Source organism: Suncus etruscus, chromosome 16, assembly GCF_024139225.1.
Source record: "Suncus etruscus isolate mSunEtr1 chromosome 16, mSunEtr1.pri.cur, whole genome shotgun sequence".
In the NCBI taxonomy this organism is placed as follows: domain Eukaryota; kingdom Metazoa; phylum Chordata; class Mammalia; order Eulipotyphla; family Soricidae; genus Suncus; species Suncus etruscus.
The window spans coordinates 34,035,294-34,060,209 of record NC_064863.1 but is presented as its reverse complement, the minus strand read 5'-3'; the positions used below and the strand labels follow the sequence as shown (position 1 = coordinate 34,060,209).

At 43.4% G+C, this 24,916-nt stretch overlaps 2 protein-coding genes, 1 long non-coding RNA gene and 1 other non-coding gene across 4 annotated transcripts in view; 3 read left to right on the top strand and 1 right to left on the bottom strand.

The window, feature by feature from the left end:
* The window catches only part of LIAS (lipoic acid synthetase), a 939,974-nt gene that overhangs the window by 547,356 nt on the left and 367,702 nt on the right, over positions 1–24,916 (bottom strand). The gene's annotated exons all lie outside the window — the stretch shown is intronic.
* Positions 1–24,916, top strand: part of LOC126032527 (uncharacterized) — an 891,448-nt gene that overhangs the window by 706,461 nt on the left and 160,071 nt on the right. The window lies entirely within an intron of this gene.
* The window catches only part of PDS5A (PDS5 cohesin associated factor A), a 131,450-nt gene that overhangs the window by 6,600 nt on the left and 99,934 nt on the right, over positions 1–24,916 (top strand). The window lies entirely within an intron of this gene.
* On the top strand, positions 1,655–1,761 carry LOC126032922 (U6 spliceosomal RNA). The gene has a single exon (XR_007504082.1). It is a non-coding gene; the product is annotated as a U6 spliceosomal RNA (small nuclear RNA).

The window sequence follows — 24,916 nt, the reverse complement described above, 5'->3', positions numbered from 1 at the left end:
GAGAAATTTTTTGTCTTGTTTTGTTTTAGTTGTTTGGGTCACACCCCCCAATGTTCAAGGCTTACTACTGACTTTTCACTCAAGGATCACCCCGACTTTGCCTTCTGTGGCCCCCAGGTAAATTGAGTTTGAGACCCCTGATATAGAGTATCTGGTATTGAATCCAAGTCTGCCCCATGCAAGACAAACACTCAAGTACCTAGCTGTACTATTATTCTTGCCCTAACATTGGGGAGAGGGGTGTGGGGATAGGGGCCACACACTCAGTGTTGCTTGCTCAGGGCTTACTGCTGGCTTTACACTCAGGAATTATTCCTGGTTGTATGCAGTACACCAGGGATTGAATCTGGGTCAGCTGAATGCAAGGCAAACATTCTCCACTATACTGTGTCTCCAGCCCAACAATGTTTCTTTCTTAAGTCTTTAAATCTAATTAGGTTTAACAACTTATTGCCCCTTTGGAAAGAGTAAGACATAAGTTTATCTTGAAACTTAAGCTAGGTGATTGATAATTCTTTTTTTGTTTGTTGGTTTTTGGTTTTTGGGTCATACCGGCAGTGCCCAAAAGTTACTCCTGGCTCTATGCTCAGAAATCACTCCTGGCAGGCTCGGGGGACCATATGGGATGCTGGGATTTGAACCACCGTCCTTCTGTGTGCAAGGCAAATGCCCTACCTCCATGCTATCTCTCCAGCCCCGGATAATTCTTTTTATTTTTTTTTTGATACTTCTTAGTGCTATATTGAAGATTTTGAAGTATTAAAGAATTATGAAATACAAAGCTGAGTAGTAAGATACTTGTAGGTTTTTGGGGATGCACCCTGGTGTTCAGGGGTTAGTCCTGATCTGTGCTCCGGAATCACTTCTGATGGTGCTCAGAGGACCATATGGGGCACCAAGAATGGAACCCAGGCCAGCCATGTGCAAGGGAAGCACCTTACTCAGTAGCCCGGAAAATGGTTGTTTTGTTTTTATAGGTTATTGAGCTATACACAGGGGTGCTCAGGAGTTATTCCTGGCAGGCTGGGGGGTTGAGCTCAGGTCAAGCTGCGTGCAAGCCCTACATGCTGTGCTATCACTCCAGCCCCAGTTATATTTTAAAAAATAAAATTGAGGGTGCTGGAGATACTACCATAGATAAGGCTTTTGCTTTACAGTGGCCCACCCTACTTCAATCCTTGTTGCCCCTAAGCACTGCTGGGAGTAAGTTCTGCTGTGTTTGCAGAGATACAACAAAGAGCTAGAGCTTATACTATTTTTATATAAAATGCTGGTTCCATCAACTGTGCCATATATTAATTGGAAGGCTTAGTCAAGAGTTCATATTATTCATTTTTATTATTGAATTATTCAATATTATACAAGTGTTAATGTTATTTCCACTTGAATATCAAATACTATTAACTATAATTAAACTATAGGATGAGCATTGGTTAGAATATCCATGTTATAGGGGCCGGAGAGATAGCATGGAGGTAAGGTGTTAGCCTTTCATGCAGAAGGTCATCAGTTCGAATCCCAGCGTCCCATATGGTCTCCCGAGCCTGCCAGGAGCGATTTCTGAGCATGAAGCCAGGAGTAACCCCTGAGCACTGCCGGGTGTGACCCAAAAACCAAAAAAAAAAAGAATATCCATGAGTTAAAATTGACATGTGTGCTCGCTTCGGCAGCACATATACTAAAATTGGAACGATACAGAGTAGATTAGCATGGCCCCTGCGCAAGGATGACACGCAAATTCGTGAAGCGTTCCATATTTTTAAGAAAAAAAAATTGACATGTGCCAACTAATTTAAATCCTCACTGCTAAAATTTTGCTTCTGGTTGTTTTTGTTTTGTTTTTGTCTTTTTGGGCAACACCTGGTGGTGCTCAGAGGTTACATCCTGGCTCTGTGCTTAGCAATCACTCCTGACAGACCTGGAGTACCATATGGGAGGCCAGGGACCAAACCCAGGTCAGCCACGTGCAAGGCGAGTGCCCTACCTACTGTACTTTTACTCCAGCCCTGGTTTTTCTTTTTGTTTGTTTTTGGGGCACGCCTGGTGATGCTTGAGTTGCTTCTGACTTTACTCAGGAATCACTCCTGGGGGACCATATGAGATGCCCAAAATTGAACCTGGTTGGCCACTTGCAAGGCAAACTCACAATCTGTTGTATTATTACTCCGGCCCCAGTTTTTTCCTTTGCTTGTGGGGTCATAATGTTGGACACTGAACATTAATAATAAAATGAACCATGAGTTGTATCAATAGTTCCCTTCCCGGGCCAGAACGGTGGCATAAGTGGTAGGGTGTTTCCCTTGCACATGCTAACCTAGAACGGACTGCGATTCGATCCCCCAGTATCCCATATGGTTCCCCAAGCCAGGAGCCATTTCTGAGCACATAGCCAGGAGTAACCCTTGGGTGTCACTGGGTAAGGCTCAAAAACCAAAAAAATAAAGCCTAGCCATGTCAAGAATTCTGAAGATTTTTGTTATTAGGGCCACATCTGGCATTGCTCGGGGTTTACTCCTGGCTCTGTGCTCGGAACCATATGTGGTGCTGGGGATTGAACCAGTTGGAATTGTTTTATTGCTCTTCCTTCTGTTTTTTGATACAAAGAAGGGATTGATCATTAGATTGTGCTCAAACTAGGGTACAGTGCTCACTGAGGTTTTTACTCCTTAAGTTTGTTTTTGCATGTGCCTACTAAGGCTCACACATGGTTGAGGCATAGAAGTATGATTGTGGTAGTAGTCATGGTTCATGGTGATGTTCACATAAGTCATCCAAAATTTTACTTCCTGGATAATGGTGTTTGCATGTCTTTGGTTTGTTTTTGTTTTGGAACCCCACCCAGCTATGCTCAGGGATTACTACTGGTTCTGCAGTCAAAACTTACTCCTGGCAGGCTCAAGGGACCACATATGGGATGCTAGGGTTTGAACCCAATTCGGCTTCATACACGGCAAACACACACACACACACACACACACACACACACACACACACACACACACACACACACACACACACACACACACACACACACACACACACACCCCGCTGTGCTACTGCTCTGGCCCTGACACATCTTTTTTAGACGGTGGGCCTTCACCAGCAGTCACACTTTATGTGGTGCATATACACACCTAATTAGAGTGTACCTGGAGATTGTTTGCAGTGTCAGAGCTCCCAGATAGCAGAGATTGGCCCTGTTGCACACTGGAAACATGAACTTGTGATCATATGCTTGCTTGCAAAGCACTCAGTTTAAAAGTCCCGGGCCCGGAGAGATAGCGCAGGGGCGTTTGCCTTGCAAGCAGCCGATCCAGGACCAAAGGTGGTTGGTTCGAATCCCGGTGTCCCACATTGTCCCCCGTGCCTGCCAGGAGCTATTTCTGAGCAGACAGCCAGGAGTAACCCCTGCGCATCACCGAGTGTGGCCCAAAAACCAAAATAAATAAATAAATAAATAAAAGTCCCTGCTCAGAATTTAATTTCTTGGAGGCTGTTGAGATTGAACCCTGGATGTCTTACATGTAGAACGTGTATTTTACCTTGGAGCTTTGTCCACCAAAGATAATTCTTTAAAAGAAGTAATATCTTAGAAAGTTTGATTAGTTTTCCAGGAAACACTTGTTTTTGTTATATCCAATTACTCTGTCTGATCACTCAAACATATCATATTCATTTTTGTCTAACAAGATTCTACCTTAGATTATCCTGGTTTTATCACTCTTGGCAGATACGCAGTGCTGTGGGGATCTGCCATGTGCAAGGCAAATGCCTTAATTTCTGTACTATGAGGGGGCTGGAGAGATAGCAAGTGGTAGGCCGTTTGTTTTGCACAAAACCGATCCAGGACTGACAGTGGTTTGAATCCTGACATCCCATATTGTCCCTCCGTGCCTGCCAGGAGCGATTTCTGCATTTAGGGGTCATTCCTGGCAGTGCTTGGGATCATATGGGATGCTGGGGACCAAAGCTGAGTTGGCCTCATGCAAAGCAAACACCCTACCCATTTTTTAATTTTTTTTTTTTGTTTTTGGGTCACACCCAGCAGCGCTCTGGGGTTACTCTTGGCTCTACACTCAGAAATCGCTCCTGGCAGGCTTGGGGGACCATATGGGATGCCGGGATTCGAACCACTATCCTTCTGCATGCAAGACAAACGCCTTACCTCCATGCTATCTCTCCAGTTCCACGGCCTAATTCTTAGACATTTTTGGGCAACACCTGGCTGTGCTTAGGGTTTACTTTGTCTCATCATTCAGAATCACTCTTGGCAGTGCTTGGGGGAAATTTTGGGGTGCTGGGGGGTCAAACCTGGTTCAGTAGTGTGCAAGGCAAATGCTTTATCCACTATAATCTCTCCGCACCACCCCCCCTTTTTTTTTTTTGTGAGGGAGAACAATATACAGGTGATCAGGGGACCATTTGTGGTGCTAGAGAATTCAAACCAGGACCAACTGCATTTGAGGGTCTGTTTTTTAACTCTCCATGATTTGTTTGTTTTGCCACACCTGGTGGTGCTTGGGTTACTTCTGGTATTGTGCTCAGAAATCATGCCTGGCAGGCTTGGAACCATGTGGGCTGCCAGCAATGGAACCTGGGCCAGCCGCATGCAAGGCAAATAAATGCCCTACTCGCTCTACTATCGCTCTAGCACACTGCACTATATTTTAACTGGGCATTGATGCTTTATTGATTCATGCTTGATTGATTCAGTGGGTGTCCAACATGGCTAGTTGGGTCAGAGCTCTAAGATGACCATGGAAGAATTTACTTTAAAAGGTTTGTTTCAGAATTATTTATTTATTGCATAAAGAAGCCGTACCTCCTCAGCCTACAATCAAGGGGAGGAAAATAGATCAGATTCTCTTAGGGACTGAACCAATTGGATTCTTTTCTTGTATGCAGCACACCTGGATTTAATCTCATGTCATAGCACACCAGGAGTAAACCCTGACACTACCTCTGATTGTAGCCCCAAAACAAAAATAAAACTCTTTCAATAGAAGTATAAAAGAGTTCATAGCATAGGTCCAACCCACTTATTGGGGGTTAGGAGGGTGGCATCATACCTGGCAGAGTAATGCTTAGGAGACCTCCAGGGCTATCCCCAGCAATGCTGGGGGACCCTGTGGTTCTGTGAATTGAATTGAGATCGCTTGTAAGACATGCACCATAACTTTTGAGTTCAGATACATTGGCTGTGACTTTCAGACATTACATTTAACTAGAATAGTTCAGTATTGTGATGTAGAATAAGAATATTCTCCTGCTTTTACTTAAAGTCATCAAACTCAAGAAACTAAATATCGGTATAACGTTATATATTAGACTGCCAATAATGGTGCCATTTACCTAAAAAAATGGCTCGTCAAATATTTCTTTCCTGACCCATGGATGCCATGATTATCCTGTATCTTTTTCCTCACCCACCTCCCTTTATTTTGCTTATAGAAATTGTTGCGATAACCAGAACTTAAACATACTGGGTTTTGATGCTGTCTATGGACACAATTGTAAATTTTTTTTAGATGTTTGGTTTTTGGGTCACACTTGGTGATGCTCAGGGATTAATTCTGGCTCTGCACTCAGGAATTAGTCCTGGTGGGCTTACCCCATATATTACACACTCTGCCCACTGTACTTATCACCCTAAGGCTACACACTTTAAAATACGGACATTGTGGTTTGCACATATGATTGCTATGCTTACACACTTGGTTTCACTGTGTTGCCTAGCCCCCACTTTGTTGGTGAGCAAGGTATTAGTAGTGTTGCTGCAGGAATGACACTATGTGAGGCAGTTCAGGGATCCATATTTTAACCTCAGATCTTTAAGGTGCTTTGTAACTGAACTGTATTCCTGGGCCGGTATCATGTGTCTTGTTTAAAAAGTCCTTTCAGTGTTTTGTTTTAGGGCTCTTCAAGCTGTGCTCAGGTGTGGCACAGGGCCACACCTGGCAATACTTGGAAACACAATCTAGGTAATTCGATTCATTCCAAGCCTGTGGTGTGATACTCAACCCATTGGTGTTGGGGTTACCACAGCCACACTTTGTACTCTAGGGAACATTTTCATTTTTTTTTTTTTACCACCCTCCCCCGAACATTTTCATTTTTAAAGCAGTGTTGCTTTGGTGTGTTCCATAGAAATTATTCCTGGCTCTAACAGTACTCTAGGGGACCATTTGTAGTTCTGGGGATTGAATTGGGGTTGCTGCATTGCAGACAGTTGCTTAAATTTTGTATTATTCTCTGGCTTTGAAATGTTTGTCATACTAAGATTTAAGTTGAACTTCCACAAGTATACTAACTCAAGTCAAGTGGTATTGTATGATTTCTTTTGTATCACTGTAGGAAATACATAATGCCATTTTGCCTTAATGGTTTGTTAACTTAGATCACTGGTCATACTTGGCCAATCTCTTAAGTATGTTTTATCCCCTTTGCAGTTATTTGGAGTAGGGGCACACCCAGTGGTGGCACTCAGAGGTTATTCCTGTCTCTGTGTTCAGAAATTGCTTCTGGCAGGCTTGGGGGACCATATAAGATGCCAGGGATCGAACCCACATTTGTCCCGGGTCAGCAGCATACAAGGTAAATACCCTTCTTCTGTGCTATTACTCCGGCTCCTCCAAACTCCCCCACCCCCACCCCCGCCACAGTTTAAGATGACTTTTTGAGTTTAAAGTTTCTAAATAGGGGCTGGAGTGATAACACTGCAGTAGTGTGTTTGCTTTGCCTGCTGTTGACTTAGGACAGACCCAGGTTCGATCCTCGGCATCCCAAGCCTGCCAGGAGTGATTTCTGAGTTCAGAACAAGGAACAGCCCCTGAACGCTGCTGAGTGTAGCCCCCGCCCCCAAATAAAGTTTCTAAATATAGTTTTCCAGTAATTCTTAACATTCATATTGTTTATAAAATACTGATTTTTGTGGGGTTGGGAAGGTGTTTTGGGCAACACTGATTATATTGGGGATATTCCTGGCTATAAGCTCAGAAGTGACCCCATGCAATTTTCTGGTGCCAGGATTCAAACTAGGGTCATTGAGTTGCTACAAAAGTTGTACTGTTTTTCTGGTGCTTAATTGTTTTTCTACTGTGTGTGTTTTTGTATTTGTGCTTTGCCACACCTAATGGTGCTCAGGGGTCATTTCTGACAGTGTTTAGAGCAGGGGTGCCCAACCTATGGCTCACTGGCCACATGTGGCCCACTGAGGACAGTTATCCAGCCCACTGGTTAATTTTGCTGCCGCTGCTGTGCTCTTAGCAGCCAACTTGTCCCAGATCCACAGTGCACATGGGTGGGATGTGCGTCACACTATCCAACTCCTCCTGTGTCTCTCAACTTCTCTCAGTCTCAGGCAAAGGTCCTCAAACTACAGCCCGCCAAAAGCAGGTCCATAATTCCTATTGAAATACTGGTAAGTTTGTTGATTTAACCTTACTTGTTTTTCATTTTAAATACTGTATTTGTTCCCATTTTGTTTTTTCACTTCAAAATAAGATATGTGCAGTACACATTAACAATTTGTTCATTGTTAATTTTTTTAAACTATAGTCTGGCCCTATAATGATCTGAGGGACATTGAACTGGCTGCTGTTTAAAATGTTTGAGGACCCCTTATTTAGAAGAACAAATGGAATGCTAGGGGTTGAATCTGGGTTGGCCCAAGGCAAGTCAGGCACACTGCTTGCTGTACTGTCCTCAGATTCCTGGCTCATCTTTACTTATTCTGTTATTCCTCCTACATGTATTCACAGATATATTAAGAACATTTTGCCTCATGATCCCACTTGAAAATATACTCAGGTATTCTTTGTTCAAAGCATTATAATTCATTAATCTTTCAAGCATGGTGGTGAGGGGTGGTTCAGGCCACATGGGTAGTGTTCAGGGCTTATTCCTAGCTCTGCACTGAGAATTACTCCTGGCTGGCTCTGGGATCCAGATGCTCATTGGGATCCTCATAGGATGCTAGGGATCAAACTTTGGTCAGCTGCCTGCCAGGCAAATGCTCTACTTGCTCTACTATCGCTCCAGCCTCCTTTCTAGTTGATTTTTTGTTTGTTTGTTTGTTTTTTGTTTTATAACTCTTTTGGGCTACACCTATAGAAACTCAGGGGTTACTCCTGGTTCAGCACTCAGAAATTACTCCTGGAAGTGCTCAGGGGACCATATGGGATGCTAGGGATCCCATTTTGGCCACATGCAAGCAAATGCCCTACACACTATACATTGCCCCATTCAGTGTTTAGCTTTTGTTCTGCCCCCCCCCCCCCATCTTGTTTTTAATACTGAAAATTGTCCAAATAGAGCATCTAGTATGTAGCTCAATAGCAGAGCACTTACGAGTCTTTGGACTATGGTATATTTTGAACACATAGTGTCATTTTGACATATTTCTTTGAGCATCTTTGGTTTTAGATGCAAGATATATCTTGGGCTAGGAGGTAATTCAAAAGGTTAGTGGCATATTTGCCATTCTCATGGCCCAGGTTTGATATCTGAGGACTCCTGATCAGTTTACCATGAATAGTCCCTGTGTTTTACTGGATGTGAACCTCTCCTCTCCACCCCTTGCTGCAAAACATCTTTTTTTTTTTTTTTTTTTGCAGTTTTTGGGTCACACCCGGCAGTGCTCAGGGGTTACTCCTGGCTCCATGCTCAGAAATTGCTCCTGGCAGGCACGGGGGGGGGGGGGGGGGGGGAAAACGACCATATGGGATGCCGGGATTCGAACCGATGACCTTCTGTATGAAAGGCAAACGCCTTACCTCCATGCTATCTCTCTGGCCCCTGCAAAACATCTTTTACCTTGTGCTTTCCTGCCCCAAATTTGGACTAAATCATTTTTTACAAAGACTTTTTCCATTTTAGAAGGTAGTAGTAATTATAAACCAAGATGTAGGAAGTAATTTCTTTGTTTTTTTTGTTTTTTTTTTTTTTAGGGAAAATAATTATACATTTGTTTCTCTATATAAATATATATGTTGAGTTGGGGGGGGAAGTGGGGCAAACATGTCTGGTAGTACACAGGAAGCAGGCTGCTTCCTGCTCCTATGTTCAAGGCTTAAGGGTCACTCCCGTGGTGCTCAAGGAAACATGCAGTGTCAGAGATCAGACAGGTCTCCCACATACATAATGTACATTCCAGTCCTTTCAGCCATCTCCCCATGCAGTACTTAATTTATACTACTCCTTCCCCTTTGTTGTTGCTATGCTTGGGTTGCTCACATGACTGGTGCTCACCTCTGTAGTTGTGCTTGCGGAGGGTTGCATATCAGATTGCTATATTTGTATGCTTTGAAATGCTTTCTGAGTTTTGCACTTTTGTTTTATAATATCTTTATTTAAACACCATGATTACAAACATAACTGTACTTGGGTTTCAGTCACAAAAAGAACACCCTCCCTTCACCAGTGCAACATTCCCACCACCAATGCCCCCCCCCCCCCCATCTCCCTCCTCCCACACACTCTGCCTGTATTCAAGACAGGCAGTCAGGCAGTCTACTTCTCTCACTCATTAACATTGTCGTGGTAGTTGTTAGTGTATTATTTCTCTAACTGCACTCACCCCTCTTTGAGGTGAGCTTCATATCGTGAGCTGGTCCTACCGGCCCTCATCTCTGGACATTATTACAATAATGCCTTTTGTTTCTCTTAAAACTCATATATGAGTGAGACTATTTTGTGTGTCTCTCTCCTGACTTATTTCACTCAGCATAATAGTTTCCATGTATAGGAAAATTTCATGATTTCACCTCTCCTGATGGCTGCATAATATTCCATTGTGTATATGTATGTTCCACAGTTTCTTTAGCCATTCATCTGTTGAAAGGCATTTGGGTTGATTGCAGAGTCTGGCTATTGTAAATAGTGCTGCGATGAATATAGGTGTGAAGAAGGGATTTTTGTATTACATTTTTGAGTTCTTAGGGTATATCCCTAGAAATGCTATAGCTGGATCATATGGGAACTCAATTTCCAGTTTTTTTTTTGGAATCTCCATAAGGGCTGGACTAGACGGCATTCCCACCAGCAGTAAATGAGAGTTCCTTCTCCCCAAATCCCTGCCAGCACTTATTGTTCTTGTTCTTTGTGATGTGTTCTGGTTTCTGTGGCATGAGATGGTACCTCATCGTTGTTTTGATTTGCATCTCCCTGATGAATGGTGATGTGGAGCATTTTTTCATGGTCCTTTTGGCCATTTGTATTTCTTCTTTGAGAAGTTGTCTGTTTATTTCTTCTCCCCATTTTCTATTTTTTACCTTTTTTTTTTTTTTTGGTTTTTCGGCCACACCCGTTTGATGCTCAGGGGTTACTCCTGGCTAAGTGCTCAGAAATTGCCCCTGGCGTGGGGGGACCATATGGGACGACGGGGATGGAACCGCTTGGCTAGCGCTTGTAAGGCAGACACACCTTACCTCTAGCGCCACCTCTCCAGCCCCCTCTCCCCATTTTTTAATGGGGTTAGATGTTTTTTTCCTGTTAGGTTGTATTCATTCGGGTGACTTTGTGGGATGTGTGGAATAGAACCTGGGACAATGCATTGTCCTATTCACAGTCCTACCCACATGTCCTATCCACAGTCTTCTCTTTCCAGCCCTAGTTTTGCACTTTATTTTCTTAGCTTATTTGCTTACTGGAATTCATGGATGGTTATTGAGGCACACTGGTTGTAGCTATGGAAATTGCCAGGCTTATTGTAATGCACACACAGTGCTTGCTAGAGGTTTCACTTTTTGGCATGGTGTGTGTACATATTTTGTAATATGTCTATTGCGTGGGGAAGGGGCGCACCCTTTATTGTGGTGCTCGCACACACCTGACACTGTAACTAAACATTACTTGTGGCACTAGGTTTGAAACACATTGTAGCTGCCAGAATTGTAACTTAAGCATATGTGAGACACTGGACATTCTGTTTATCCCTTAATGCTGATCTATTCCTATTGGTTTCTTTTGTTTGTTTGGTTGGTTGTTGGTTTTTGGGCTACACTCAGTGGCTCTCAGATTACTCCTGGCTCTTCACTCAGAAATCACTCCTGACAGGCTTAGGGATGCCCTGTGGGATGCCGGGAATCGAACCCGGGTTCGTCCTGGGTCAGCTGCGTGCAAGGCAAATGCCCTACCGTTGTTCTGGCCTCGATCTATTCCTATTTATAAGAGTTTGACTAAGGAGCCGGCGAGGTGGCGCTAGAGGTAAGGTATCTGCCATCTGCCTTGAAAGCGCTAGCCAAGGAAGGACCCGAGGTTTGGTCCCCCCAAGCCAGGGGCAATTTCTGAGCGCTTAGCCAGGAGTAACCCCTGAGCATCAAAAGGGTGTGGCCCGAAAAACCAAAAAAAAAAAAAAAAGAGTTTGACCACTTTGGTATTTTTATGTTTTGGTTTTGGGCCGCAGTAAGCAGTGTTCAGAGATTACTCCTGGCTCTGCAATCAGGAATTACTCCAGGTGGTGCTTGGGGACCATATTGGGGATCGAACCTGGCTTGTCTGTTTCAAGGCAAACACCTACTCACTGTACTATCTCTCGAACTCCATGAGTTTAACTACTTTGACAATTTCATAGTAATTGTCTTTTCAGTGACTAGCTTATTTTACTTAGTATAACACTCTGGTATCTTTTTTCTCTTAAAATGACTGTATGATAGATTATCATGTATATATACTTAATAGCCATGGTGGTGATCCTTATATATAGCCTAGGTGAAAGAGACAAAATAGCTTAATGACATATTTCTTACAATGTTTCCGTGGCTGTTTGTGACATTTTCTTTATCAGTTCATCTGTCAATATATATTTTGGTTTCTTCTGTTAATGATTGTTTGGAATAAAGCTGCATATGGTTGGGTATACATATCTTTTTAATTCTATTTTTAATTCATTTGGATATATGCCCAGATGTCACACTGCTACATCATATGGTAATGGTTCTTTTTTTAATTGGGGGGGGGGGTTGGGCCACACCCATTTGATGCTCAGGGGTTACTCCTGGCTATGTGCTCAGAAATCGCCCCTGGCTTGGGGGGACCATATGGGACGCTGGGGGATAGAACCGCGGTCCATCCTACGCTAGCGCTTGCAAGGCAGACACTCTAGCACCACCTTCCCAGCCCCTCCTTTTTTAAATTTTATAGGAGTCTCCATACTGTATTTCATCATAGTTTATACCATTTTACCTTCTTTTTTTTTTTTTGGTTTTTGGGCCACACCCGGCAGTGCCCAGAGGTTACTCCTGGCTGTCTGCTCAGAAATAGCTCCTGGCAGGCACAGGGGACCATATGGGACACCGGGATTCGAACCAACCACCTTTGGTCCTGGATCCGCTGCTTGCAAGGCAAATGCCGCTGTGCTATCTCTCTGCATTTTACCTTCTTAACAGTGTTTGTTTTCTGTGTGTGTGTGTGTGTGTGTGTGTGTGTGTGTGTGTGTGTGTGTGTGTGTGTATTTGGGGGGGGGTTGGGCCACATCTGGCAGTGCTCAGGAGTTACTCCTGATGCTGCACTCAGAAATCGCTCCTGGTAGGCTTGAATCTGGATCGGCCACGTACAAGGCAATAGCTCTGCTATTGCTCCAGCCCCTGTATATTGGTTTTTAGAATATACCTGGTACTCAGGGTTGTTCCTGTACATACTAGGGTTTACTCCTAGCAGTGCTAGAGCATTTTGTTTTGTTGGAGACTGATTTAGGTCTCCTATGTGTGCTCATCTAGTCTATTGAATATCTGTCTAGCTTTGTTTTTACTCTTTTTTGGGGGGGCACACCCAGCATGCTCAGGGGTTACTCCTGGCTCTGCGCATAGAAATTGCCCCTGGCAGGCTCTGGAGACCATATGGGATGTTGGGAGTCAGGTCAGTCCCTATCTGGCAGTATGCAAGGCTAACCTTTGCTGCTGTGCTATTGCTCCGGCCCCTGGTTTCTACTCTTTTTTTGGGGGGGGGGTTGCCTTTTTGGGCCACACCCTGTGATGCTCAGGGGTTACTCCTGGCTATGCGCTTAGAAATCGCTCCTGACTTGGGGAACTATATGGGTCGCATGGGGATCAAACCAAAATCTGTCCTAGATTGGCCATGTGCAAGGCAAACGCCCTACCACTATGCTATCACTCCTGCCCCTTGTTTCTCTCTTTTTTTTTTTTTTTGGTTTTTGGACCACACCCGGCGGTGCTCAGGGGTTACTCCTGGCTGTCTGCTCAGAAATAGCTCCTGGCAGGCACGTGGGACCATATGGGACACCGGGATTCGACCCACCTTTGGTCCTGGATCGGCTGCTTGCAAGGCAAACGCCGCTGTGCTATCTCTTCGGGCCCGTAAATCTCATTGTTATTAGGTGAGATCTTGTTTTGATTTGCAGTTCCTGGGTGGAACATTTTTATGTACTTACTTCATTTTTTGTTTAGATTTATTCTTGGGTTATACTTCATTCTACTCTTGGCTTGGCATGCAGATCAAACCTGGGTTTGCTGTGGACAAGGCAAACACTATCTGCTATATATATATATATTTTGCCCATCATAAACCTGTTTATATACCCAATGTCTTTTCTTTCTTTTTTTTTTCCCACCCGGTTTTTGATTCACACCTGCCAGCACTCGAGTTACTCCTGGCTCTGCGCTCAGAAATCGCTCCTGGCAGGCACGGGGAACCATATGGGACGCCAGAATTCAAACCATAGTCTGTCCTGGATCGGCTGTGTGCAAGGCAAAAGCCCTACTGCTGTGCTATCTCTCTGGCCCCCCTATGCCCTTTTTTTTTTTTAATTTGTTTTTTTTGGGCCCCCAGCAGGGCTCAGGGGTTACTCTTGGCTCTACGCTCAGAAATCGCTCCTGGCAGGCTCTGGGGGATCATATGGGATGCCGGGATTCGAACCATAGTCCTTCTGCATGCAAGGCATATGCTCTATCTCCATGCTATCTCTTCAGTCCCCCCAGTGCCTTTTTATATATCTTTTGTTTGTTTTGGGGCTACATCCTGCAGTGCTCAGAGGTTACTCCTGGTTCTGTGCTCAGAAATTACTCCTGGCAGGCACTGAGGACCATATAGGATACCAGCAATTGAACCCAGGTTTTCTACATGCAAGGCAAATGCCATACCTGCTGTACTATCCTCAACCCCTCATTTATCTTCTTTACTGAACTATGAAATTTTTTTTTGTTTTTTGTTTTTTTGGGGCCACACCCGGTAACGCTCAGGGGTTACTCCTGGCTATGCGCTCAGAAGTCGCTCCTGGCTTGGGGGGGGGGCATATGGGACACCGGGGGATTGGACCGCGGTCCGTCCTAGGCTAGCTCTGGCAAGGCAGACACCTAGAGCCACCATGCCGGCCCCTGAACTATGAAATATTTGATCCAGCTCCTCTTCAAAGTTTTTACTTTGTTGTAGCACCACTCCTGGGGTGCTCAAGGGGTTACTTCTGGCTTTTACATTCAGGAATTACTCTTGTTGGGACTTGGATGACCATATGGGATGCCAGGGTTTGAACCCTGTGTAAGGCAAAATCTCTCTCTTTTTTTGGGGTTTTTTTTTTTTTTTTTGGGTTTTGGGTCACACCCGGCGGTGCTCAGGGGTTACTCCTGGCTGTCTGCTCAGAAATAGCTCCTGGCAGGCACGGGGGACCGTATGGGACACCGGGATTCGAACCAACCACCTTTGGTCCTGGATTGGCTGCTTGCAAGGCAAACACCTCTGTGCTATCTCTTCGGGCCCAAGGCAAAATCTCTTACCTGCTGTTGCTCAAAGGCCTTTGTTGGAGTCTTTAAGGTTTTATTTATTTACATTTTTGTTTGTTTTTTGTTTTTTTTTGGGGGGTGTCATACCCAATGCTGCTCAAGGGTTACTTCTGTCTCTGCACTCAGAAATAGCTCCTGGCAGGCTCCCAGACCATATTGGATGCCGGGATTCAAACCACTGCCTGTCCTGGGTTGGCTGCGTGCAAAGCAAACACCCTACCGCTGTACTATCTCTCTGTCACCTTTAAGGTTTTGTTTTTTAATTGTTTTGGAACTACACCTGGCTGTATCCATGCCCAGGAAAGTTCTTGGGGTACCTTATGTGTGTGGACTGAACCGTTGGCTGTGTGTGCAAGACTACTGTACCTTTAGTGGCTGTATTATCTTGCTGGACTCTTAGAATTTTGTAAGTATAATGTTTTGTTACCTTTGAAAAGCAATATTGTCTTTTTCTGTTCCATGTTTGAGTACCATTAATGTTTTTCTTGCCTAATTGCTGTTTTTAGCACTTCCAACACTGTGTTCAATAACAGTGAAGGTGAATATTTTTTGTTTGTTTGTTTGTTTTTTGTTTTTTTTTTTTTTGTTTTTTTGGTTTTTGGGCCACACCTGGCGGCGCTCAGGGGTTACTCCTGGCTATCTGCTCAGAAATAGCTCCTGTCAGGCACGGGGGACCATATGGGACACCGGGATTCGAACCAACCACCTTAGACCCTGGATCGGCTGCTTGCAAGGCAAACACCGCTGTGCTATCTCTCCGGGCCCGAGGGTGAATATTCTTGTATTGTCCTAATCTTTGTCTGTTGGTTGGAGTAGGTGATAGTTTGGGCTTTTATTATACATGATCATTATCTTAGTTATGGTTTGTCCAGTTTTGTGTTGTACATTTAGTCCTAACTGTACACTTCTTGTGTGTGTGTGTGTGTGTGTGTGTCTTTGTATGCCTGAACTTTCTTTCCCCATTTATTCTACCTTGTATTTCTTCTGTATCTGAATTATAAAATTCTTTTTCATAGTGTTAGTCTGTGCATAGTTATATGTAGTTTATTGAGCTGCTTCCCCATTCTTACATTTGAGATCGTAATATTTTTCTTTCTTACAGTTAATGCTAAAGTGAATAATCTTTTTGGAGAGGGGTTGGGTTTTTGGTCACACCTGGCAGTGATCAGGCTCTGCACTCAGAAATCACTCCTGGCAGGCATGGGGACCATAAGGGATGTCAGGTTTCAAACCACGTCCGTCCTAGGTTGCCTGCATGCAAGGCAAATGCCCTACCACTGTGCTATCTCTCTGGCCCAAAAGTGGATACTTTTTTTAAAAAAATAACCTTTATTTGTTGTTTTAGATTTCTTTAGACCTCCCTGGTGGTGCTCCTGAATTATTCCTGGCAGGGCTTGGGGACTGTTTGGAGTGCTAGGGATTGAGCCCAGGTTTGCCTCTTATTGGGCTAGCATCCTACCTACTATACTGCAAAGATTCTGCCCCTTGCATTATCTTTCTGCCTTGTGAATAATCTTTTTTTTATTGTGGTTCATTGGGTTAGGAGGTCTTTGTATGATGATTATTCAGTGGTGAAGATTATGCTGTAAAATATGGAACGTGATGACAGTATTAAATAGGGCTCTTGCATAGCTTTAAGGTTTTTTTGTTTTTGTGTTTTGGGGCCACACCCTATCTCTTGAGCCCCTTAAAGTTTTGTTTTTAAAAAGTATAATGCAGGTAATGGCTCACTCATTTGGTTTTTTTTTTTTTTTTTTTTTTTTTGGTTTTGGAGCCACACAGGTGACACTCAGGGGTTACTCCTTGCTATGCGCTCAGAAATCGTTCCCAGGGACCAGAGAGAAAACACAGCGGTAGGGCGTTTGCCTTGTGCCCAGCCAATCCAGGACAGACCCCGATTTGATCCCGGGCGTCCCATATGGTTTCCCAAGCCAGGAGTGATTCCTGAGCGTATAGCAAGGAGTAACTTCCAAGTGTCATTGGGTGTGGCCCCGCTCCCAAAAAATAGACATTCTGTGGAGAGCGATACAATAGCAAAGCTGAGCCCCTTTGGGTGTGGCCCAAAAACAAAAACAAAACAATTAAAATAGACAATCTGGGCTGAAGTTACAGTCCAGCAATAGAGCACTCTTCTTTGCATGTATGAAAGTTTGATCGTGCGTGTTTTGGGGTGATGCTCAGGGCTTACTTCCAGCTATGCGCTCAGAAATCGCTCCTGGCTTGGGAGTCTTGAGGATTAAATTTCGGTCCGTCTTGGGTCAGACACTTGCAAGGCAAACACCCTACCCCTACGCCATCACTCTGGCCCCAAGCATGGGTTTGATCTCCAGCATCATCCTCAAAAAATTTTGAAGTAGATGTGATTTCATTTCATCCTAAAATAAAAATAAAGTCGTATTTTGTTTGGTTTTGGGGCCACACCTGACAATGTTCAGGTTACTCCTAGCTCTGATTCAACAATTATTCTCAGAAGGTTCAAGGGACCATTATGGTACTGGTGTTGTAAACCAAGTTGGCCACTTTCGAGACCAGCTCCCTATCCCCTGTACTATAATAGCTCTAGCCCCCCCATCTTAGTCTTCTTAATTTGAGCTGGTAAATATAGCCTGTCATAAATCGCTGTTGGCAGGCTGGGGGGGGGGGCGATGGGATGCCGGGAATCGGAACACATCTGTCCTGGGTTTGCTGATGCAAGGCAAACGTCCTACCGCTGTGTTATTTCTCCAGCCCTTTGAAATAGTAGATTTTGTTTAGTCGGGGATTGAATCTGGGTCTCCCAACATACAAAGCTTACCCTGGAGGTCCAAAGTGATAGTTCAGCAGATAGGGCCCTTGTTTTGCACACAGTTAACCTAGCTTCGAACCCTGAGCATCCCTACCATCATAAAAAAGCTTTCCCTCTAGCCCTCTGAGTTATCTCCCTGTACCCAGTATTAAATTTCAGGACAAATCACTATTATGTGATGCAGTTGATGTGGGACTTCTGAATCATCAAGGATGAGATGTTTGGGGGCTGGCGTGATGGCGCTAGCCTAGAACGGATCGCGGTTCGATCCCCCAGCGTCCCATATGGTCCCCCAAGCCAGGAGCGACTTCTGAGCGCATAGCCAGGAGTAACCCCTGAGCGTCACCGGGTGTGGCCCAGAAACAACAACAACAACAAAAACAAAAATGAGATGTTTGTTTGTCTTATTACTTATCCTTTCACTTTAGGTTTTTTCAAATTGGTAGTGCTTGGTATAATGGTAATTAAGTCTCAAATAGTAAATTGCCTGTTTACTGGGATTACTTTCTTTTCTAGTTCCCACCCCCCAGAATTTTCTCTTTCTTCATATTTGTAGTTTTCTTTTAATTTATCTCACTTTGGTTTTCTGTATTTTTTGGCTATTTCTCTTAATTTCATGGTAACTGACACGAGCTTTGCCATTAGTTTTCGGCTATTTCTTTCTCATTTATTTGTTCTGTTGCTATACCTCTCATATTTCATGCAGTTTTTGTTTCTATGCTGAAATTCTCCACTTTCAGCTGTTATTGTCCACCTTTCCCACTGTATTAAAACATTCATCATAGGGCCTGCCCTGAGAGATAGCACAGCGGTGTTTGCCTTTCAAGCAGCCGGTCCAGTACCAAAAGTGGTTGGTTCGAATCCCGGTGTCCCATATGGTCCCCTGAGCAATGCCGGGTATGGCCCAAAAACCAAAAAAAAAAAAAAAACCCCAAAACATTCATCATAATTTTTTCTGGTGCTATGTGACCACACAAGATGCTGTTCGTAGTTTATTTCTAGCTCTTCAAGGAGATCACGCTTTGCAGGCTTGGGGAGCCATACGGAGAGCCAGGGATTTAACCTGGATCAACTGCATGCAAGGCAAGTGCTTTACCTGTTGTACTATCTACCCCTCATTAGCCTTTTTAATTTATTTTTGGAAAATATGGATCAGGGGTCTCAAACTCAATTTACCTGGGGGACACAGGAGGCAAAGTCGGGGTGAGGCAGGGCCGCATAAGGGATTTCACAAAAAAAAAAAAAAGTCCTCAAACGTCATTATTAACAGTTTTAATTATTTCTTCTGAACATGAATAGAACATTGAGTGAAGATCATGAGCAGTTCTTCTGAACATGGCATCTTTTGCCTATTCCTTGCTGCCAGAGACTTGACAGCACTTCTTCTCACAAATCTGAACCACATTTGGCTTTAGAGAGGAAGCAGTTGAGACCCTTAGTATGGCTTGAAGATGATCATCATCAAGTCTAGACCTATACTTTGACTTATTAAAGTTCACATGGTGCGCTTGAACATTCGGGAAAGCTCAGGGAAGCTGGGGGGCAATTCTCTCAAAAATTGCCCATGCATGTCTTCTTTTCCACCATTTGAAGCACAGGAGGGGCATCTTGCACATCAAAGGAAAGGGGGTCCACAAAAATTTGGAAAGTGGCTCTGTGCTTTTTGAAGTCTGTAAATCTGTGATCAAATTCCTTCTCTAGCTTAAAAATTGCATCAACATATTTCTCACCACTGAATGGTATGCCTGCATCCACAAGTTCCTTGCATACTGGGAAATGGCAAAGGTTTGTCTGAGAGAGCTGGGATTTCCATAACACAAGTTTTGTGGAGAATGCTCTCATGTCATAGGCAGCACTGATAAACTGCCCCAGGTCTTGTAACATCTTGTTTAGTACATTCAGCTTATGGAAGGCAAATGCTTTACCCCTGTGTTATCTCTCCGGCCCATCTGACGTTTTTTTTTTAAATTATTTTTAAATTTTTTATTTTTGGGTTTTTGGTCAGACCAATTGTAGCCGAGGTAGCTTACTCCTGACTCTGCCCTGAATTCACTGGGCCCTATTCTATACCTTTCTGAGAATGTCACAAAGGTATCTACCAAGATGGGGCTACCTGAAAAATATTGGTGGCCATTCTTTTCTTTTTTGATAGATTTTTACCTAATGAACAAACATTTGCTGGTCTTTCTCTCAAAGTAGTTGTACAGTGCCGCCAATAATAATGTATAATACTTTTCTTTTTTTAAGTTTTATTGGTGTTCAGTGGTTTGGTTTGGTTTTTGGGCTACACCTGGCAGCGTTCAGAGGATACTCCTGTCTCTGTTCAGAATTTGCTCCTGGCTTGGGGGACCATATGGGATGCTGGGGATCGAGCTAAGGTCCATCCTGGGTCAGCTGTGTGCAAGGCAAATGCCCTACCACTGTGCTATCACTCCGGCCCCTCTTTAAAGATTTTTAAGAAGGTCTCTAGCCTTTGTTGAACTTTTTTTTGTTTATTTATTTTAAATATTTGGGTCATACCTGACAGTGCTGAGTCTATTCCTGATCAGAGATCACTCCTGGTTGTTCTGAGGATTAAATCCCTGTATCTTTCTGGCCTCCGTTTGGAAATTTTTTACAGTTAATGTAAATTTTACCATTGAGGGAATTATAATGGTTTTTTTTTTTTTATTTTGCTACCTCCTCTCATCAGTCCCCTGACAAATAACATAAAAAACCACAAACAGCCAAATTGAGTAATTGAGTTATTTGAAGTAGAATCAGTTGCACATATTTGAAATATAGAATATAATCATGTATTTAGTTTTGTTACCATTTCCTAGCATAGATCTTCAAATGCCCTTGGAATTTCCCGAATGGTGGGTCTTTGTTTTGCTAATAAGATGACTGTCTTGGAACATCTGGCACATAGGTAATTTTAGAATGATAGGTTCTGGGCGGGGTGCTAGAGGTAAGGTGCCTGCCTTGCCTGCACTAGCCTTGGACGGACTGTGGTTCGATCCCCCCGGCGTCCCATATGGTCCCCCAAGCCAGGAGCGACTTCTGAGTAACCCCTGAGCGTCATCGGGTGTGGCCCAAAAACAAAACAAAACAAAAAGAATGATAGCTAATTACCAGACAGTCCAAAAATTGGAATGTGGATGTGAGCCGGAGAGATAGCATGGAGGTGGTGCTTTTGCCTTGCATGCAGAAGAACGGTGGTTCGAATCCCGGCATCCCATATGGTTCCGAGTGCTGCCAGGTGTGACCCAAAAAGAAAAAAAAAAAAGAATTGAACTGTTTGGTTATCTAACCTGTGGTTGAGGGGAAGGATGCTAGCAACTGAATCACATGACAGTGACTCAACCATTTGTGCTCACACAATGAACCACAACGTAGCTCCAGATACTTAAAACTCAAAAAGCAACTTTCTGGTTTCTAAATACATTAATGTACTATGAGAATGATTTTTTAAATTTTATGGAAATTCTTCATCTCCTTTTCCTCTAACTTCCTGAAAGACTTGATCTAAGGCTTAGTTAATGCTGTGAGTTATTCTAAGAAATTATTAAAACTAAGATTATTGGGCCCGGAGTGATAGCACAGTGGCGTTTGCCTTGCAAGCAGCCAATCCAGGACCAAAGGTGGTTGGTTCGAATTCCGGTGTCCCATATGGTCCCTGTGCCTGCCAGGAGCTATTTCTGAGCAGACAGCCAGAAGTAACCCCTGAGCAACGCCGGATGTGTCCCAAAAACAAAACAAAACAAAAAAACTAAGATTATTGTAGAAAAAAACTAAAGTTATGCTGGTCTGTTGGATGTTCCAGTGACCCTTCAGACTTGAAGATGGCATTTGAAGTAGCAATTTTATGAAAGACCTTGCCCTTTAACTTATGGGGTCTGTTCTAATAGCAAAGCATGTCAGAACTGAAATGAAATGTGGTATATATAGCTGGTGTTGGAGAGTTTTTGTCAAGGTATAACAGTTTGAAGCTATCACAACCAAATAATTTTATCACCCCCAAATCTGTTCTTCTGTCCCTCTTTTACCCCATTTATTTTCCCTCTGTCCCCTGTCTGACTTTGAATTTATATCTGGCATATTTTTATGTCTTTACCTTTCTGAAGAATTATCAGACTATTACCCAAAGTAGTAGTACAATTTTGTATTCGTGGGTACCTTTGCTAATGTCTCCATAGCTTTCCATGAAATTGAGAATGCACTACTTACTAGGTGGTATCAGTAAAAAGATAGATGCATCGGTCTGTAGAACATAAAAGACTTAAGTTTACATGGTCTTCTGTACATGATGTAAATTATATTTGCCCCAAACTTGCAACAGACACAGAAATTAACTAATGAGTCCTGAAAATAAATGTGGAAACTAAGAACTATTGAACAATTACAAGAGAGTTTTGTCTTTTTGGACTACTCCTGGCAGTGCTAGGCTGTGTATTCAGGATGTCTCCTAGTGGAGCTTAAGATATGTGGCACTTGGGGCCGGGCGGTGGCGCTAGAGGTAAGGTGCCTGCCTTGCCTGCGCTAGCCTTGGATGGACCGAGGTTCGATCCCCCGGCGTTCCATATGGTCCCCCAAGCCAGGAGCAACTTCTGAGCGCATAGCCAGGAGTAACCCCTGAGCGTTACCGGGTGTGGCCCAAAAACCAAAAAAAAAAAAAAAAAGATATGTGGCACTGGGTATTGAACTCAGCTCATCCACATGCATGGTAAGCACCCTTACTACAAAATATTGGAGATGATCTTTGTAACATTTAATTAGGGGGCAAGATATTTAAGTAGATGTAAAAAACACACAGCATAAAGAAAAGATTAATAAATTAGGCTTTCTCAATTGGTGGAGGGAGGGTTTAGACCACACCTAACAGTGTTCAGGCATCACTCCTGGTCTTGCTCTGGTCTGATGCTAGAGATCTCAGGTCTGGTGTTCAGGTCTGGTGCTGGTTTGGCCACACACATGCGTGGCAAATTCCTTGACCACATTCTCTCTCTCTTCCTCCCCTTCCTCCCCCTTTAATTAAATTCTCTTTGAAGATGACAGGGTGAAGCAAGGTAGTTTTATTGAATGAAACTTCCTTAGAGGATGAGAAGAAGAATTGATTGGAGAAATAGTTCGACAGTTATGTTTGCTTTTGGATGTGGCTGATTTAGACTTAATCCCTGGCAACCCAAGCCTGCCAGAAGTGATCCCTGAACACAGAGCCAGGAGTAAGCCCTAAACACTGCTGGGTGCGATCCCAAAACAGAACAAAACAAACCTGCTGAATGTACTGTTTGTGGATGATAGTTATTTAAAAAAAAAAATGGAGACAGGGATGAAAGATCTGAGAAGAAATAAGTTTTCAAGGGAAAACTACAGAGGAAAAAGCAAAGATATAAGCAAGTGAGATACCTGCTCAAGATGAGGAAAGCCATTTAATTCTTTTTTTTTTTTTTTTTTTTTTTTTTTTTTGCTCTGTTAAACATAAAAGGCAAGCCATAGACTGGGAGAAAATATTTGCAATATACATGGATGAGAAGGAATTGGTATCCAGAACTCTCATTAATTTATAGAGAAAGATAAAAACGTTGCAAAAGATTTAGAGATGAGGCCAGAGCAATAATACAATGAATTGGGTGTTTTCCTTGCTTGCAGCTGACCTGTGTTTGATCCCCAGCATCCCATGTGGTCCCCAAAGTTAGCCAGAATTAATTTCTCAATAGAGACAGGAGTAATCTGTGAGCATTGTCAAGTATGGCCCAGATTAAAAAAAAAAAAAAAAAGAGGCCCGGAGAGATAGCACAACGGTGTTTGCCTTGCAAGCAGCCAATCCAGGACCAAAGGTGGTTGGTTCGAATCCCGGTGTCCCATATGGTCCCCCATGACTGCCAGGAGCTATTTCTGAGCAGACAGCCAGGAGTAACCCCTGAGCACCGCCGGGTGTGGTCAAAAAAAACAAAAAAAAAAGAAAGAAAAAGAAAAAAAAAAAAGATATGAATAGACCAAGAAAAAATGTAGACAGAAAATAAACAGTTGAGGGCCCGGAGAGATAGCACAGCGGCATTTGCCTTGCAAGCAGCCGATCCAGGACCAAAGGTGGTTGGTTCGAATCCCGGTGTCCCATATGGTCCCCCGTGCCTGCCAGGAGCTATTTCTGAGCAGACAACCAGGAGTATCCCCTGAGCACCACCTGGTGTGGCCCCCCCAAAAAGAAAATAAACAGTTGAAAAGATGCTTAATTCTGAGGGTTTTGGGGATGCTGGGCCACACCCAGTCGTGCTCAGGAATCACTACTGACTGTGCTCATTAATTATTCCTGGCAAGCTCAGGGAACCATTTGGGATGCCGGGGATCAAACCTGGGTCTGCTGCATGCAAGACAAATGTCCTACCCACTGTGGAAAGTATAAAGTCAAAATGAGATACTACTAAACAAATAGCTAAGAGAAAATTATAAACTACTGTATTGAATAATTGGTGGTAACATATAGGAAAAATACAATTTGGGGAAATGTTTTAATAATTTTTGGTAATTAAACATAAAGTTTAATATATTTTTAGCATATGTATAGCTTAGCTGTTCATCTTTAAGGATTTTTTTTTCCGGGGGGGGGGGGGCACACCCAGTGACGCTCAGGGATTACTCCTGGCTCTATGCTCAGAAAGCACTCCTGACTTGGTACCATATGGGACACCAATAGATCAAACCCTGGTCCATCCTGGGTCAGCTGAGTGCAAGGCAAACGCCCTACCATTGTGTCATTGCTCCAGCCCCATCTCTAAGGTTTTTACCTGAGATAAACAGCTTTGTATATACACAGAGAGCTTAACACAACAATATGGTGACTTCATTTTTAATTCTCAAAAACCACAAACAAGGACCAGATTGATGGCAATGGTAGGATATTTGCCTTCCACGCAGTGACCTGAGACAAAGCTGGGTTCAATTTCCGGCATTCCACATGGTCCCCGAAACCTGACAGGATGATTTCTGAGTACAGAGCCAGAAGTAACCCCTGAATGCCACTGGGTGTGGCCCCAAAACAAATACATAATAAAACACACAAAATCCAAATACTGGACAGATGCCCAAAATTTCAGTAACTGAAGAAATCGTAAAAGTATGTTTACTTCCAGTAAAATAAAACTTGATTCCCAGTTTGTTTTGTTTTGTTTTTGTTTGTTTGTTTTTGGGTCACACCCAGCAGTGCTCAGGGGTTATTCCTGGCTCTGTGCTCAAAAATAGCTGCTGAAAGACTTGGGAGACCATTTGGGTTCCTAGGATTTGAACCATCGTTGGTCCTGAATCAGCTGCATGCAAACAAACACCCTACCGCTGTGCTATCTCTCCGGCCCCTTATTCCCTATTATGATAGCATGAATGTTTTCAGTAAAATATCTAAATAACAATGAACAATTGCTGA